This window comes from Drosophila erecta, unplaced genomic scaffold (assembly GCF_003286155.1).
Source record: "Drosophila erecta strain 14021-0224.00,06,07 unplaced genomic scaffold, DereRS2 tig00000000-arrow-pilon, whole genome shotgun sequence".
Taxonomy (NCBI): Eukaryota; Metazoa; Arthropoda; class Insecta; order Diptera; family Drosophilidae; genus Drosophila; species Drosophila erecta.
In genome coordinates this window covers 6,992,259-7,011,025 of record NW_020825194.1, presented here as the reverse complement: position 1 = coordinate 7,011,025, position 18,767 = coordinate 6,992,259, and the positions used below count along the sequence as shown (strand labels likewise).

Sequence of the window (18,767 nt, the reverse complement as noted above, 5' to 3'; positions counted from 1 at the left end):
AGGCAATGCACATTGCTGGGAAAATTGTTTTCTAAATACCCAAGCAAAGTCTGAGTGTTAACCCCAAGGGCTGGGAAATTTATGCTGCACCATGGATTCATATTACCCGAATAGCACATGCAAATTGGTTCAGTTCATTACGATGTGCATGTTCTGCAGATCGGAATGCATGAGTGCAAGTACGTAGGAAGTTCAATTAAATACTGCAGCATTCGGACAACATACAGTGGGATGAGTTTTGTCGGATTTTCGCCACTATTCAAAAGCCACATCATCATCATTTGTAGCTCCTTCATTCCTGCCAGACAGGTTAAATTTGATTATGTGGAGTAGCGAGCAGGGAAATCTTGCATGGTGGCTGAAAAGCAAATCTGTTGACGTTTTGCAAAACGATGTGTTGCTTTTTCAGCTCCTCTTCTTACTCCTCCTCCTTCTTCTTCTTCTGGGGAAAACTGCAGGCCGGGCAATTTTCTTGGTTTTATGCAAACACAACCGGAGCAGCAGCCGGATACCGGATACGCCCTTCCACCCATGGGACAAACTAACCTAACCGGCAGTTAAATGTTTTCATTTTCATGCTTCTTCGCCAAAATGTTTATGGCGCCCAAGCATCGGGCAAACACTGAATTTATTTAATTAAAATGTGTGTATATGTGACGTGCACTCTGCCTAGATTCTAGATTCTAATTGAATTGCCAGGAGTATGTATAGCAGTCTGCATGTGTGTGTGTGTTTGTAAACTGTCGGAGTGAGTAGACTAATATGCAGCAGAAAGAGAGGGAGAAAGGGTTTTCCAGCCGAGCGACACAAGTGTCAGGTGCCCTTTGGCTATATGCCATCGAAATGCAAATTTTGAAAAAAAAATTTTCCAACTTTGGTACCGCCTCTCCATTCCTTTTAATTAAAAAGTTTTTGTTTTCCTGTCGGACGGCTCATCAAAATGTTAAATCTGCATGATTACCAAAGCTGAATGCATTTTAACCATATGCAAAGTAATTTCAATTCAGTTTTGTTAGATACTCGTACTCCGACGTGTTAGCTGTCAATCAAAGTGGGAACAGTCATTGTTTTTTGAGTGCAGGAAAAAACTCTGTGGTCATTGAAATGCAGGCAATGGCAAAATAATGCATTTCAATGACAACGACAACACCAATTACAGAAACATGGCATGTCACTTAATTTGTATGCGTTGAGTGCAATTTTCACCAGTCAAATTTCAATTGACAGACATTTGCTGTCAGCTATAGAAAATTAATGAAAATCACTGGTATTCTTGCATTTTCATAAGTAAGCTGGTCAATATTTATATAATTTTTTGTCGAATTAGTTGATTCCCCTTTCAGCGGAATTATGCTGCAGTTCTAATACATATGTTACATACTTTTCAACGAATCTAGTATTTTACTCTACGAATAACGGGTATAATTATTGTATTATTCTGGAAAAAAACTGACACAGAAAAAGTGCATTCGCAATTCCAATTTCATTTTTACCTCCGACATTTCTAATTCCTCTGCATAGCATGCGTTGTATGTGCAACAAACGCTCACATGCCCATCAAGTTTCTGTTTTGTCTGCAGCACATTCACTCAAACCAACTCGCAGATGGGGGAAAACTATTTAAATATAAAAAATCCCGAGCATACTTTAAGGCTCAGCGCAGAACTTTTTGTTACGACGACGTACAAGTCAGACAGGAGATTTAGCTATAGAAACTCTGGGATAGTCAGGGCCAGGGACGTTTAAAGAAACAAAGAATTTCAATTTAAGCATCGTGCATTGTCTGACTCTCTCTTTGTACTGCTCTTTCATCCTCATTTCCTGTCTCTTTCGCTGCTGTAAGCCATTGTTGCATGTATTTAGGTGTTGCAGGCACGTATGCGGCAATACCCTGCACACACAGGCACAAACACGCATATGTACATGCTGCACACGTACAGCTGCAGTCAAAATTTTAGTGTCTGGATTTGAAAAATTAAACAGATGTACAAGATTTTTGTAGGTTTAGGGAGATGAAAGAAACATGCAGTTGGCTTTCAAATAATTTGAAGAACTGCAATTGAAAGAAAAGTATAAAAGTATATCTAAGTTAGAATTGCATACACCACTGTAACTAGCTTGTTCACGCTTTAATGGAACTAAAAAGAAGCACAGTTTGGGTCAAAACAAATCTCGAGCTAAATTCCTGCAAATTAATGCTGAGAGATGCATCCCAAAACAAATAACACACTGTGAAATAGATAACAGAAAAAAGAAAACGAGTGGGAAGACGAGTTTTAGGGCTTAATTGTATTTTTATTCAACTTTGGACGATCCTATTGTATATGTTAACTCGGCAACTGCTTCTGTTATCTAATGTCCTTTCCTCACGCCTTGTGAGCATATATTTCCCATGCCATCCCCTCTGATAAGAGCGGAAATGAGCCAGAGAAGCAAAAACAAAACGAATAATGAGCCACATTAATTGCACTGTGACTTCCTTATTACGTGCATTGCATGGGAAACTTTTTTTTAGCTCCAGCATTAAAACGATGGAGATCTTGAGAAATTCACACAGCCCATTTAGTTGGGCGGGGAAAAAATGAGCTTCCTGATGGTCACTTTGATTGATAAAAATCTCTTCATTCGCAAAATGTTTGCAGAAAAACGTGCGTAGAAGACAGGATACAGATGTGCCTCGTTAAAGTTTATCTAATGCCCGTTTTATGATGATTGTTGCAGGGTAAGTGCATTAGGTCTTTAGACTATTAAATAAATCCTATATTTTGTTAATATTAATATGCGTTGGTTTAAGTTAGTGTATATTCCAAGGCAGATCCTGATAATAGTATATTATATACAGTCAAGCTATTTCTGCTTGTGATGCTTGGTTTTTGGTTTTTTAATACCTTAAAAAACACCCTGTATATATATGTACCTCTTACAGACTGCTTCGTGCTGACAGAGACATGAGCGGAAAAAATTAAGTTCAATGAAATTAGGTCAACCTCCGTTTTGCAGTCCAAGTCCCTCCTCCCCCCTTACCACCCGCCGTCTACGATGGTGTGATAAAGGTAAATGTAAAAATATGACTAAAGATAAGCATAAATCAGGGCATAAAGCAATTACGCAAAGGCGAAGGCGAAGCAAGGGAACAGCAGGGGGCAGATGGATAGATGCTAAGCGCAAAAATTAAGGGAACTGACAAGGGAGAGCAGCTATGTTGCCTTGCAAGGGAAAAGTGCTAAGCGCAAAACAGTAATGAGTCTACTCAGCATTATGATTGATAAATGACGGAGCAAACGAGGACAAAGGAAGGAGAACAAATCGGACCTGCAAAGCACAGAGAAGATAGCAGGTACTTCAGGTACTCTATAAGTAAGCATCAGAAAACTATCAGAAGTAAGAAAGTTAAGATGTTCAATTGTAATATACCTCTTGAAAGGCTATTTACTTTTATACAAATAGTTATAATACCCCATGGCAGGGCAAGAGATACAAAGATACAGCGACAAGTTAGTGCAACTCAGGTTGCCAGCAAAATGGTGACAAATTCACGCAGCGAGACAGACAAGAAGACCCAGAGTTGGTTGTTTGGGGGTTTTGGGGGGTTGGGGGTTGGGTGGTGAAGGAAGTTAAGTAGGAAAGGCGGATGAGGCAACTAAATGTGCATGTTAAGGTTAGATAAGAGACACCCACGCAGACAGTTACCAGGATATTGTGAGTACTTTCGTGCTTTCATTTTTTTTTACTTTTGCTGCCCCTCCACCCGCTTTTGTTTGCTGCCCAACCAGCCGCCCAGAAGTCACTTCCAGTCGGCACACTAATGAGTAACTTATTCAATTATTTATTATTTTTTCTCCGCCAGAGCGGAAAATAATTTGCTTTTGCCCAGGCTAATTGGCGGAAGAAGAGGAAGTACATTGGCCACCAGTAAAACTTGATAAAATGTCAGGGCGTGGTAATAAATAAATTATTTCAACTGTGTAATATATGCAGCAGCAGCAAGGAGGACAGCTAATTGAGTGCAAAATTTGTGGGTTAATTGGTTTGAAAGTTGCACGCCATTTATTTTCACTCTCCATGGAACGGAAGCGAGTTGATTTCTGGCCCGAATGGGAATGTCAAAGAGTCCGACTTTCTGGGCTCAGGACTCTCACTACTCACACAATATTTGCCAGATTGTCAGGCGGCCAAGGCTGGATGGGTAATGAAGCCAATATATAATTCAAGAGTCCTCAAAAGTGGGAGGATGTGGTGTGGTTTTGTTGGGCCTAAAACTCTAGAGTAAGGGGAAGTATGTGTCAGATATCTGAGGGCTGATAGTGAAGTACTTTGGCCACACCACAAAGTGTTGAAATTTGGTTTCCTGGCTGCTAATGGAATTTCACTTTCGAAATGGGAAATGTGTCAAACACTTAGGTAGTACCTACATTTCAGCTTAACTGGTGTGAGTAGAGTTACTTTTCAAAATTCATAGCTCAACTATGAACTTTTCAACATTCGAAATAATAAAAAACGATTGGACAGTTAACATTCATTGCTCACTGATAAATAAATCTTAATTTCACATCGATTTCTTATACAACCATAACAAAGAGCTGCTGTCAATTATTTTCTAAATTTATAATTTAGATTCGGGAAAATCTAATATTCAGCTGCACTAACTCAACGATAGTCCACATCGTGTTGATTTATTTTGATGGCCTTTTTTATATCTATCATACGGCAGAATAAATAAGAGGAAACAAAACCTGACCATAAATTGGACAAGCAGAAAAATGTGGAAACTTCGTTTGGCAATGGAAATGGCGATGACGGTAACGTTGATGCGGAACTGACGACGAGCAGAGTGCGCAATTTGTTAATGGAAATTCAATTGAATTGAAAAACTAAATAAATACCAATGCACAGGTAAATAAATAAAACCAGCTCCCCCAGCGGAAACATAAAATAAATAATGAACAGGAATTTTTCGCGCCATCGGCACATTTTCCTGTTTTTCCCCCCTCACCAACTTTTAGTCTTATTTCCTCGATTTTTTCACCTTCCTTGTATAGGGACAATTTCACACATCTGTTCCTCAATTGAACTGAAGAAAAATAGAAAAAGTGCACCGCACCATTTTTATATGACACTCGCCACAAGGTATGCAGCAATATAATAAACCGTGTGATCAACCATTCATGGGTTTACATTTAATTGGTTTTCCTTTCCAGGCGCAAATATTATGAGAATTATGTGTTTTTATTCGAACAACAGTTTAAGTTACATACGGAAAGAAATTATGCAATTTTTTTCCCTCAGATGAACTCGATCTTTCCTCAAATTACTTTCCGGCTCGTTTTTATAACCCTTTCAACTCTGTAGATTTATGTTCCACTTTAGGTGGCGCCACCTGGCGTCGCCTACCTCTGGCAATAAAATATATATACCAATGCTTCTATATATATAAAGGCGAACAATAAAAACACAACTTCATACACGACATAAATCAAGCGGGCAGTTCAAGCATGGCTGAAATATTACTCAGCCGAGAAGTTAAATACAAACTGCCACCCACTGACAACAAAAAAATGGCAAAGGGCGTGGTCAATTAGAGTAAAAGTTGGGTGTAAGTAATGCCCAGATTGTGGGATAATAAGGGGTTCGCATTTGCGATTTATGTAACCGAAGGAAATATATCGTACCGGAGATATGTGGTATTTATTTTTTGTGAAATAAATTGGGCCATCTCACCTACAGTGTACTATTTTCATTTTTAAATGCCTTTCAACAGAACCAGCACGAGTAACCTCAATTTGTGGCAGGCACTCAAAGTTCTTTAACAAGGAATAATAAAATATTCCATTATTCTAAGCCTTGCCTTGAGAAAAACTGATGCATTTCGGGTAAATACACTAACTAACTTTATATCTACATATGTAGATTTTTTATAAGGACAAAAGCTTTGCAAATATGTAATCTTAAAAGAAAATTATCAGGTATATTTTATAATTTTACCCAAATAATTCTTTTAGAACACATACCTTTCCCAATACCTTTTTTTGGAAGATGTGGTTGTGCAGCATTGACTTCACTTGGCCAAGCGCCATTTTGTATTTCATTTTATATAGTTTGTCATTTAGACCGCATATTCCCCACGTCCAACACATATACATACGAACATACATAGATATATACAGAAGAAGTCCCAGTACAATACTATATATTATTTATTTGCCCAAGCCACACACATTTGAACTATGAAATAACCACGGGAATGTTTGCCATTTCGTGGTCAATATACGGCATGACCCACATGAAGCGATTGCAAGGATGTGGATGTGGCAACGGAAGGCAAGGGATTGGTCAGGACTGGTCAGGTGTGGCCGGGTTGTTTGGGCCATGTTTATTTATGTGACTGGGTGTGTGCTCTGTGTCTGACAGCAGCTCAAGCCTGTTCAATTAGTTGGGCGAAAGGATGTTTGGGGGCCAATCACAAGGACACTTGCATTGTGTGGTCTTAACTTCAGAGCTCGGCCGCTCTCAACAGCCCTGCACATCACATCAAACATCCAATCAATCCCGATTAATTATTCAATTTTGGCTCTTCTCAGAGAGAACCATCAAAAAGCGCAACAGTTGAAAACAAGATAAGTCACAGACTTGTGGTTCCATGTTCCATGTCCATGGTAAAAATGGCAAACATAGATAGGCACAAATCACAAAACTGAAACAAATTCCGACTGTGAGTTTTGTAATATAAATCAATCATACGACATGTGTGACACATCAAGCCGAAAGCAAAAAAGCCCAAATATTTGTCTTGTCAAATTTTTGGCAATGAAAAGGAAACATTTTAGATTGATACCTGGTACTAAAAGTTGAAGAAAACAATAAAACTAGGTTATGCCAGTTCAGATCTACGAAGTTATATTAAATTAAAGGGTAATGTCAAAGCTAAACAAAATAATCAAAATTTTACGATATGCTTCTTTGTTTCTATAAAAACATATACTAAAAACATTTGGGTTTATTTGTTGATAACTATTTTTCAAAGCAATCCTCTTTAGCTTGCCTCTACTACTTTTCCAAGCCATGTAGATACCGTGGAAATGGCAAAACTATTTCTGAGATAAAAAGCCTTTTTGACTGTGTCGACTGACTGTCTCGCCGCCTGACAAACTGCAATGCGATTGCCAGCTCAGCAGATGCGTCCAGTGCAAACACACTCAAACACACACACACAAGCACACACACACACAGAGACACCCACATGAACTGGCATATAAGACCATACGCTCCCCCAAATAAACCACCCCCTTTCCCTTGCTGGCAACCCACTCAAGCCATTCTGTTTCGCTGCTCGCTTCTATTTGCAAGGAAAACATTTATGTAAAGTTTATATTATTAGAATGGCATACTAGAGAGCATTGTGTATGCCGTCTATGCGTCTTTATAACTGCACTTGTGTGTCTGTGTTTGTTTTATAACGACTGCCGAATGACATTTGCCAATATGTTTTAAAGAAAATGGAGAAGGATGGATATTGGGGTAAAAAAGCTGGAGATCGTTAGACGACTGCTTCTATCAATTTATGTGTGTTCTTCGTGTGTGTCTCCTTTGGCGGGCGATTGAATTGGCATTTTAGTTGGGCCAGCTTTCTGCAACTGCGACGTCCTTTGCAGGACCAACAAACTCATCGGCATTTGCCAATTTGTGTGTCTTGCAGTCACTTTTTCACTGCAGCTGCTCTAGGCCCTGTTCTTTGATTGCTTTAGCAGTAGGTTCCGTGCTGACTTGGTTAAGCATGGGATTGCAACCAATAAGTTATACCTTGATTGCTTTTCCCATAACTTTTGCCTTTCCAGCGTGAAGTTGTGGACAAGAAAAACAAACTTGGCAAATGTGTTTCACCAGACTTTTATGAAAGAGCATTACGCAATTATGGGCAACGGTATCTGCCAAATAAAGCTGAATATGAAACATATTTTTTATTCACATATGTTCAAAAGCATTGTAAGAAGAGAAACGAAATGTTCTTATGAATAATGCTTACAGGTGCATAAACATTTAATTTCCTCTAGTTTTTCGGCCTCAGATATCACAGTTTTACCACCGCTGCCATCTTTATTCATCAGGTCACATCGCCATCCAGAAAATCTCTTTTGGGCTCATTTCCATTTACGTGATATCCCGAAATCTCCATTCACTGGCGAAGCCCAACGGAACTATCTACAAAATTATTACCATTCAGCCATCCTGGCCGGATTTCCATAACAAACATCAACCTGGGATAGTTGTAGCCATTTTATTTGCTTGTATTTTATTTTTGGTTTGGGTCTCGTTGGCATGTCCATGCTCTGGAAAATATATATTGATATGGCCGAAAACAGAGCGCTAGTTTACAGGATGCATAACCCAAAAAGAGCCGCGCACACTCCTCCCTTTTGGTAATGGTAACAAATCCCGGTTTGTCGGGTACTGGTAAAAGCCAGGACTAACGTTACCTGACTTTGGTTTTTGGTTTGTTTTGGGCCGGGTCAGGCGAAATATGTGGCCAATTATAGCAAGAGCAGACGTTTTTATGTTACAGTCCCCCCTCGCCACTGCTCTTTGCCCACCGGTTACAACTAATTTATGACTTGGGGCTAAGAGCTAGGATTTTCCGGTTTCTTTTTCCTGCGTTTTTTTTTATTTTTGTACACTTTTTTACAACTTTATTTCTAATCATTAGACATAATTCAGTGGCTGTTCTTGGGCTATGTAATGTTAGTTTAATGGTTTTAAAATTGCCGCAAACAAATATATTACGCATACGCAGGGTGGTACAGCAGCAGCAATCGATTTCAACGTTATAAAATAAAATGAACTCTATGTTTGCTCTAAACAGGTGTTGAATAATAGGTGGATTAAACTATGCTGATTTAATTTCCCACCAAAATTGAACAAACTCAAAGATACTTATTGAAATTTCGTGACTTTAAATCAACATTTATTTGAATGGATTTGTTATGTACACAATTCCATTTCAAAATCCATTTCATTATGCAAAGTATCATCGTTTATTGTTCTGCTGCCGGAATTTTGTTTACATTTTCCATCACTTTCTGCTGGCATAAAAAAATAATTTTTGCTCTACAGTCATCGTATCGCAGCTCATCAAAGATAGTTGAACAAGGCATTCAAGCCAAAAATGTTCATCAATGCTTTCGGCAAGCATAAAATTCAAATCTAATGCCCCACAATTTCCTTTCTTTTTTCTTTATGGTCTTTTTAAAAATATTCCTCTTCAATGTGGAATGACCAGAGAATTGGGAGCGACAAGAAAAAGAAAATATATTTTGACATTTTCCACAGTATATCCTACATGTATATTTTTCTTTTACTCCTACTCCTTTTTATGTAATTAAATTGTTTCTTAAAAAGGAAAAATTTTAATAAATCTGTTCAACAAACCCCTTGGAAATATTTGAAAATGATTTTTTTAAGCTGTTCCTAAATCTTAACTAACCTTTTTTTAATATACTTTCTTTCTTTGGCCTGTCACACACACTTGCTCATGACTGCGATAAAATCATTTATCACTTGTCATCATTTTGCCTTTGTTTTCTTGATTTCCTTTCGGGTCGTATTTTCCGGCCCAGTGCCACAGCCTGTCTGTCCTAAACAAATAACTTTTCGATGGCATTGACTAAAAAGTTATTCATTCATTTCAGCCCAGACTTTTTGGCCAACTGAGGCCACTCTTAAGCATAAATTAAGACTTACGTTAGATGAGGCCAGGCGGTGGCTAAAACGAAAGGTCCAGGATAGCACTTCAGACCGACTTCAGACTAGAAAATGATACAGAAGGAGAAAATTTGTATATGAGAAAAAGTTTGAGCACTATCTGGGCAGTTTGAGTGAGAGATGGCGAAATAAAAGGCAGACTCAATTAGTTTTACTTGTGGAAAGCCATACATTTGAACCCGACGACGGCCACTGGGAAAATTCTCTTCCCAAATGATTGTTTAAAATGTGATAAGCCAGATATTTTTCGCAGGAATTAACGCCAACATTTGCTGTTTAATCGTGCCTGTGTCAAAGTAGTTTGCACACCATTTCATGTTAACATTATGTTGCCTACTTTTGTGTGCTCGGCGACAGTTTGCATAAAACTTTCTGTGCAGGAAAAAGTTTCGGAGTAATGTACAAAACTTAAAAGGTGTAGTCAACCCAACCAAAAATGACGCAAAGTTCATGCAAAAACAAAAAAAAAATAAATAAATTCGAAAAGTCCACTGCAATCGATATAAAGTGAACTGCAACTCTCTCATGTAGATTGGAATGGTGTCGATGGAAGTCAAGTCCACATGGAGACAAGACGTGGCAGCTGAAATCGAAAGCCAGCAGCAAATGAAATAACAAAGTTGCAGCTTTCACTCTTTTTTCGCCATCCTCTGTCGATATCTAGGAAAAACTCTGCTCGGTTGCCCGGAATTTTCACACCCAATACGCTGACAGGCGCTTAGAATTTAAATGCCAAACATAAGCAACAACATTTGCGGCAAGCACAATATACTTATGAAACAAGTATAGATTTGTATGCTCTATTTATTTATATTTTCTATGCAGAAATATTACGTGCATAAGTGTAGGTTCTGAAAAAACCTATTAAGGATAATATGTATGAATTTCTTTTTTCCTATTGAGTGCTATTCTACGTACTTTTGATACTCACTACTCACTAAAGTAAACTTCTTTGGCCAATGGGGTTGGCCACAAACAAAACGAAAAAGGCAGCAACAAATAATCTGGAAACAAAGCTGGAAAGGACATTCAGGCAAACACTAACATTGAATTCAGTTTTACCATAAAACGAATACAGTACATTTTAAAAGGCACAAGAATATCCATCAGTAAAACCTTTAATATTCTCTGTTATATACTAATGTATTCCTTATTTGACTTTGTTTTATAGCTATCTTAAACCTGACAGCACTGAGCACCCATTAACCCCAAACCCTCTTTTCTACTTTGGCGCATTGTTGACTTTGCCGTCTTGGCCGCTGGTGTAACTGTATCAGTATGTGTAGGTGTGGGTGTAGCTGTAGGTGTGGGTGTAAGTGTATGTGTGTCAAGTGGTCGGCCCCTTTCGCCACCGTCTTCACCTGGTGGAAGCCATCCATTCATTTTGATCTTCCTGCTGCAGGTCAGAGGCAAATCGTTGAAGCTGTCTCTGTGCGTGGTTAAGTCCTTGTCGATGGGCTTAAATAAACAGAGAAAGCAAAGAGATAGCAAAGGATTGTGGGATAGAGGCAGATGACACAGGCACAAACTAAAGCAAAAGTAGAGATGCGTTTGGCTGCCGTCTTTAGAATATGATTTAATTACTGCTCATTGCTGGCTATACTAATTAGTTTGAAAGGCTTTGCGCACTCCACCCTCCTTGTGTCTACACTGATTTTCCGATCAATAATGAGATACGTAAGTTGAATACATAATACGCAACCATGAGTGATTACATTTCGGAGTGCAGCAAGTAAGTTCCAACTACCCATTTACATACACGTTGTTTGCACAGATTATTAATATTTCAAAACAACCCAAGTTGATTGATAAATACATACTTGTCGTTTAAATGAATGTTACTTTACTTAAGTCAGCTTCTGAAAAATCAATAACCATAAAGCAACTCATGGCCGTTATCCCCAAATAAAACCCAAGTTATTCAAATTGTGAATACCTTCATACAAATGTGGCTCATGCGATCTACTTGCCATAAATCATTTGGGATTTCCCCTTGTTTCGCAGTGCACTTAGCGCATTAACATCATGCACATGATGTCGGATAAAAAACGTGGACCCAAAAACCCAGAGAAGTAACTCAACAATGATGACAGGGGAAGACAGGTAACGTAATCTAATAAATGTGACAGTCAGTTTATATGGCAGAAAGTGCAAAAAACAATAAATCTCCATTAGGTTGAGCTGGCTTTCATTAACGGATTTTATGAAACTAAAACAGGATGTGCGGCAGTCTATATCAGAATATGTATGTATATAAATATATTCGTATACCCACACGAATCCTGACACTAATACAGTTCTGGTTGCATGCTTGTGGGTGTATTTGCTTCATGCACCTGTCATGAAAATATTTGCGCAAAATATTTTAAGCCGCATTTTGACAAAGGACTTGGCCCAAACAACTAGAATCACTCCCGACAGCAGCGACCTCCATGCTCAACGTAAATATGACAGGGATTTGTTATCGGCATAGCCGGTTGGGTGGTTGGTGTGGTTTTAGTTTGCCTGGATATTTCCTATATTTTTCACCTATGCCATTGTATAAACAAATACCTGGGCTAAACGGATTATAGTGCAAAGTGTTCACGGGCTGCGAATTGGAATTTTTGCGGTCTACATTCACGGGTTTCGATGCTTTTTTCGGGTGAGAGACAGCAGATAATAATGTATGTATAAGTGCAAACTAATTGCAGTCTGCGGTTGAAAATAATTTTAAAGGTAGAGGTTTTTAGACTAGAGCATGAGGTTCATTTATATGAACATTATCAAACCCAATTAAATGCACGCTATGATACACGACGCCTATCAAATGAAATCAATACAAATCGAATAAAACATGAACTGATTTGCACGAACCAACGTAATTTCTTGCTCATCTTTTAATAAACTGGTTTTTCTCCGAAATGTTATTATTAGTCCTCATTATTGTTAAGCCTTAAATTCAACCCCTAATATGCGGTAAAAGGTTCTTTCAACTTTGACCTAATTCAACCGAAAGTAAACGACCCTTAAGCCAATCCTTACGCCCCGACACTGACCCACCGAAACCGGCGGCATCCGCAAATTTAAAACCACCAGGCCAACCTCAAGGGGTAAATGCGCAATTGACAAGCAAATTGACAATTCACTTAATTCCGGGCGACAACAAAAGTGGGCGAATTATTCTTAAACATTAAACCGACTGCAGTTGACAGACGGGGCTCGGAAATTGCACCCACCGAATTCCCCCGTGCAGAGGATTAAAGGGTTGTTCCACTTCCTTCTCATGAATAATGCAAAGCCACAAAAGCCAAAACAAGCAAAAACAATTAAGTCGACTCGCCCCGGGTTGTTGTCTGTTTTTTTTTTTTTCTTCATTTTTGTTTTATTTATTTTTTATTATTATTTTTTGTTTTTTGTTATGATTATATGATTGACAAGCGATTGAGCTTTTGGCCCGAAGCCTGCAAGCCAATTTAATGCCAAGCGATGGCGCCACGCCCCAAAAAGATAATGCAATGCCAGCACTGATTTAGGTGGGTCAAATGTCAGTGGTTGGGTGGCATGGGTGGTTGGTGTCTGTCAAGCGGGAAGTGAGTGAGTGTCTGTTGGCTTTGGTAATTACGCTCACACATATCCACATGCATGCTAATTTCAACTGGGCCGGAATCCATCACAAAACCCAGTTTCTGGTCGAGTCTACAATGCCGAATGAGATTTTTGCGCAATACCCTGTGTCCATCAAGTCCCTCACACAGTAAACAATAATGTTACATGGTGTTTTCGAACGGCAGATTGTAAACAGAGCATTGCCCACAGCACCATATGCGATAAACAGATTTAATTAAAAATTGCCTTATTGTCAAAATCAATGTATTAAGAGATATGCAAGAATAAATCCGAATTACAAATTATCAAGTGTGAGTCAATGTCGTCTGATACAATGCATCTAGATTTAAAATATTTAACATATAACAAAAATTTATATATTTTTCTGTGCCTGTGCAATTTTAGGACAGAGATTAAGGGCTGTCTGGAAAACTGCAATGAAATTGGTACGACACACATTATTTTTCATATGCCTGCCTGTGGAATGAATCTGTGGCTGGCTTTGGTCTTCCTCTCATTTCTGGCTTACATTTTTGGCTTTCCCTGTTGGTTTCATCTGTTTGCGGCTTTTATGCGAAATGGTATTTTTCGATAGGGTTTGTGTGTTGCCTGTGCCCTTGGTTTGTAAGTGGAGAGAAAATTAACCACAATTATGATTTATTCTGCGGCTGTGTACTGGGTTTTCTTAAAATTGTCAGACCTAAAATGCTTAATTACAAAATTTATTGTATATGACAGCATTCGAATTACAAAGGAAATGACTCCTTTAATGTAAAGATATGTGGCAAACACGAAGTTCTTTCATTTCTTTCACCTCAAAGACGACCTCAATTGGCTAGTGTTTAGTATGCAAAACCATTTGCCAACAATTAAACTTCAACGAGTTCATCAAATTTTGACTCACAAAATGGCAGGGCTCGGAATCAGAGTCAAGTCAATTGTCCTAATTAAATATTCTGAACGAAAACCGAAAAGGAAGAAATTCTTTTCATCTCTTCGTTCAGGCGAAAATGGAATTTTGCATGGCATCGATTTGACGACCATCCTACATGACAACTCAGACACATCGAGGTCTGCTCATTTGTGCAGCAAAATCAGTGCAGGATACGTTTCAATGGAAAATTTCCCCATTCGCCCCACCTTCTCACCTGACAGTTTGCGGTGGATTGGGCAAAAATCGAATCGAATTGAACCGAAGGCTCTGCCTTCCCCAAAAGCAATTGAAAATTATGCTGCTGCAGAAAACTTGAACAGGACTTGGAACTCAAGAGTGTTGAAGAAGATGCCGTCTCACATGCTCGTTTCAGGGCGCTTACAAGAGGAAAATATAAGAAAGTGGGGAAAAAACTAGGAAAAATGGGTGAAAATCTAGAAAAAAACAGGTCAAATGGAAATCCGTTCAAAGTGATGTTTATTAATGCGGAATTGTGATACCTTCAAACTGTGAGTCTTTTGCAGAAATGCGATAGCCGGGTTTAGTTGATATCATTTCTGCATCTAGCACAAAACAGTTTTAGTTATTTTTCTGTACAATTTCATTTGAGTTTAATTCTGTAGTTCTGTACTTTAGCCCGCAGTGCCAGTTATTAGTCAGAATAGTAAGAGATCAAAGCGCACTGATGAGCAGCTGGCTCCACTCCGCACACTCATCACTCACAGCACTCAAAATGGGAACTTCAAAAGCGATCTGTTGTGGCTTCAATCTTCGGCATCGCTGGTCGCCGCCTTGGGCTGCTTTAATTATACTTAAACATTTCAAGTTACACAATTCAATTGAGTGAGCCCCCAAACTGACTTCTGACTGGCTGACCTTTTGGTGGAGCTGGTTGTGGCTGAAGATGGAGGTTTATGAACATTTTTATCTCCGTGCTGACATTGAAAAGTGCTTCATGGTCCGTTCACTTCTTGAGACACTTAATTGGTGTCTTGAGCCTGTCGCTCTGTTTATTTGTGTGTCTCTGTGAAGCGCATCGAATGTAAATTGAATTATATATGTGCACAACAAAAACTATCTCAAATGGCAAAAACATAACACCAACGTGGCCTTGACAACCGGCTTTGTGTGTACAAAAAAGGGGTTTGAAGATATCTGCAATTGAATGTCGAGTGGCTCGTGTCTCAAGCGGAAGTTCGCATCTCGTCTTTATTTATAGCCAATTTTTTGCTTCATGCTGAGCGATTTTCTGCCATGACATGATATTATCAAGCTAAAGATTTAGCTACACTTAATAAATGCTATGTATTCTGAAAGCACTACAGAATTTATTTGGCTCTTAAGTGGGCGATCATCTTCAAGGCTGCTAATCGAATTAACTTTGATTTATTGCTTCTTGAGTGAGTCAGCTTTCAAATGAGTTCAAAATTTTATGCGAACCAACACTTTGAGGGGGCTTATCAATAAATTGTTAGAAAAGTACATATTATTGAATTGTGTTCTTGAAATTCCACATTATTTGGCACATTATTTTGATTTATTTAATCTAATTCTTTTGAGCAGCGAGAAAACATTTGTGTTCACTTTTTGTTTGTTTGCAAGTAAACATTTTTAGAGAGCCCTTGCCGAGCTGATCGTAGTTATTCACCTATTAACGCACTGTCAAATCATTTCACAATAATTGTAACAATCTGTAAGAATGCGAACATACCCGAACAATCGCACTGAACTTATAGCTCGCTCTTCAAAGTTGAACCGGCTAAGCACAAGGTCTAAACACAACTGAACCGCATGAGAACGTGTTTGGCTTATCACTTAGCTGGGGAAATTCTCTCGGCGACTTCGAAGGGGAAATGCGAGCGGTCGAAATGAATACACAGAATTTCAAATAATTGCTGATAATCAATTGCGGGCTTATAATGATGATGAGGGACTGATATTAATGCAATGCTCGTGTAAATGTAAAAAAAAAATGTTTTTTGAAATTAAAATCTACATTTAATGGCAGGTTATAAAACTCAAAAACAAAGCATTGCAATTACCGTGCAAACAACAGCCGAAACAGATGCAGTATTTTATAACAACAGAACAGCTGAAAATGGTAAAAGTTATACGAGTATATTATTATTTAAAATATATATTTTCTATCTTATCATCTGCTTGCTTTGGGAATTTACGGAGTCCGAGGGTAAGGTGGAACAGGTCGAAATGATAAGACTCGAGGGATTCTGTACTATCAGTACCTCCACATGCAGCAAATTATAAATTATATAATAAATTAAAATATAATTTCGCTTGTGGCATGCATGAGTTTACTGAACTTTCGCCTGAATTGCCAGCAAATGCGGTAATCGGAGCAATTAGCAGATACAAGATACGAGATACAGTTACGCAGATTCACGGGCTTTGCCCAACGAATTTACAGAGTGCTAATGAAGAGCAATCTGAAAGCTAAATTCGAATTTCATCCAAAGAATATTACACTGAACAAAATTGACAGAATAAATTATTTTAATTATTATTTGATATATGTACATATGTATAACCTACAACCCTACATTTCTTTCGGTGTAATTTCTGGATGCGAAACGATGTTTACTCAAATACCGATGCTCGACTTCTTCCCTAATGAACCTAGATAGGCTTCGATTTTCTAGGGCAATTCAATTAACAGTTTTCCCAGTGTGACAGGTGCCCGTTTTGCAGGTTCGTCTACAGTTATGTGCACTCAATTGAACGCTAATCGAAATGTTTATCATTTCCTCCTTATACCAGCTAAAAAATCACTCGAACACGAAGTGCGGTTTAGATTTTTTAGTAATTACCACGGGGAAAACTAAGTGGGCGTCGTTGAGCTGGGCTAAAAATTATCACGATGCCACAAAGCACTTTTGAGCGTGACTGTTTGCTTACAACTGCAAATTCATCACCATTAAAATAATTTACAAATAATATAAGTGCTCTCTACTGCAAAACTAGTATTGTACTCTTGGGAATTACATGTTGATAAAATATTATGTTTTTATGAACAATTTAATAAAACATTCTCCGCAGCTTACTTTGTTTTCATCGCTTCGAAATTTTGATTTTTAGAAACTTGGCAATGTATAGATACATAGATTATTATACTCACACTTTAAAATTAGGTATACAAAATAGAAATAAGTCTGTGCTATGCCGTTTCCGTTATCATAATTGATGTATTTGCTTAAATTTGGTTTACCTGCACAGAGAGAAGAGCATTAAGTAATTTAAATAAACTAAATTAATTGAAGCGTTATAAACGGTGACAAAACGACAAATGCAATTTGAACAAGCAATTATTACGTATTGCTGAGAAAATTCGCAACTATTAATTTAGAGGCACCGTATAAATGAATTTCTAGTATGCTCTATGAATTGTGAATGTAACATTTCATGTATTATGAATGCTCATTAGGCCCACTTGCAGCAGGGCATTAAACACATATTGAAACGATGATGATGATGATGTTGCTTTGTTGTCCATCTGGCCAAATCGAGGACCTACATAAGTAGCATATTCTAATGTCAAGTAACCTGGATGCACATCGTAGGCCGACGACCGAAGTCCTTGTAAAATTATGACTCCCATACACAGCAAGAGATGCCAATTGAAAGGCAAATCAGTTTGGCTGCTACTTGTTTCTATTTGGCATTGGCCCAAATTTTCAATTAGGTTGAGTAGTGCTAGGGGTACGAGTGGGAGCGTTTCCCCGAATTGCCTGCAACTTGCTTACGAATGTTAATTACGCAATTTACTTGACAACCGGCAGAAGCAGCAACAACCAAATTCTATCTAAATGTGCAATGTTTGTATGTTGACTTACATAATTGTGCTGATCCCGCCTTCGGTTTGTCCTTATCCTAGTTATAAATGTCAGTGATTTAAACATGGTCTTTTAACATAGTCTTCGCTTTAGGATAATTTAAGTAAAATAAAATAGTTTTTTAGTCGATTCTGCTCACTCAATTTTGACTCTTTTGCATGCAATTTATTTTCTATTCTGATCTTTTCGCGCTGATAATTTCATTCTTCTTGGATTTAAATTTTATTATACAATTTGTGCGTTTTTATGACATTTTTTCCCCTAAGTTTAGACTCGTCAAGTAAATTGGCGTGTGCACATTATTCTCTTTGTGGGGCAAAACAAAGCAATACATTTATTTTGCCCGTACAGTAGAATCAAGTGAAAACGTGCCTTATAAATAATTGTCGGAAATGTATAATTACTAATTCTTATCGCAAAAGTGGCTCCTGGATACAACGAAACTCCTAAAATTAACTGTAGATTAACAACAAAGTCCAAGAATATGTACTAGTGGTATTAATAAAACAAATGATCATTATTTATGAATTTGTTGGCCCATTAAAAGCGTCAATAATAAGCTAAATATACTTTTCCTATCAGCATTCATGCATTCCACTTTGAAAACTAAACCTATCCATTTCCGACTTGACAGTTATGGAAAT

General features: G+C 38.1%; 1 protein-coding gene across 5 annotated transcripts in view; it reads right to left on the bottom strand.

The window, feature by feature from the left end:
* The window catches only part of LOC6554820 (furin-like protease 1), a 128,313-nt gene that overhangs the window by 77,194 nt on the left and 32,352 nt on the right, over positions 1-18,767 (bottom strand). For 2 of the 5 annotated variants that reach the window (XM_026976055.1, XM_026976058.1), the window contains exons 1-2: positions 15,987-16,079; positions 9,733-9,797 (exon numbers count right to left, since the gene is read on the bottom strand). The gene's annotated coding sequence lies outside the window, so the exon portion shown is untranslated. Of the gene's footprint in view, positions 1-9,732; positions 9,798-14,775; positions 14,833-15,986; positions 16,080-18,767 lie in introns of those variants that run through there. The other 3 variants (XM_015153780.2, XM_026976057.1, XM_026976056.1) reach the window with 2 other exon arrangements.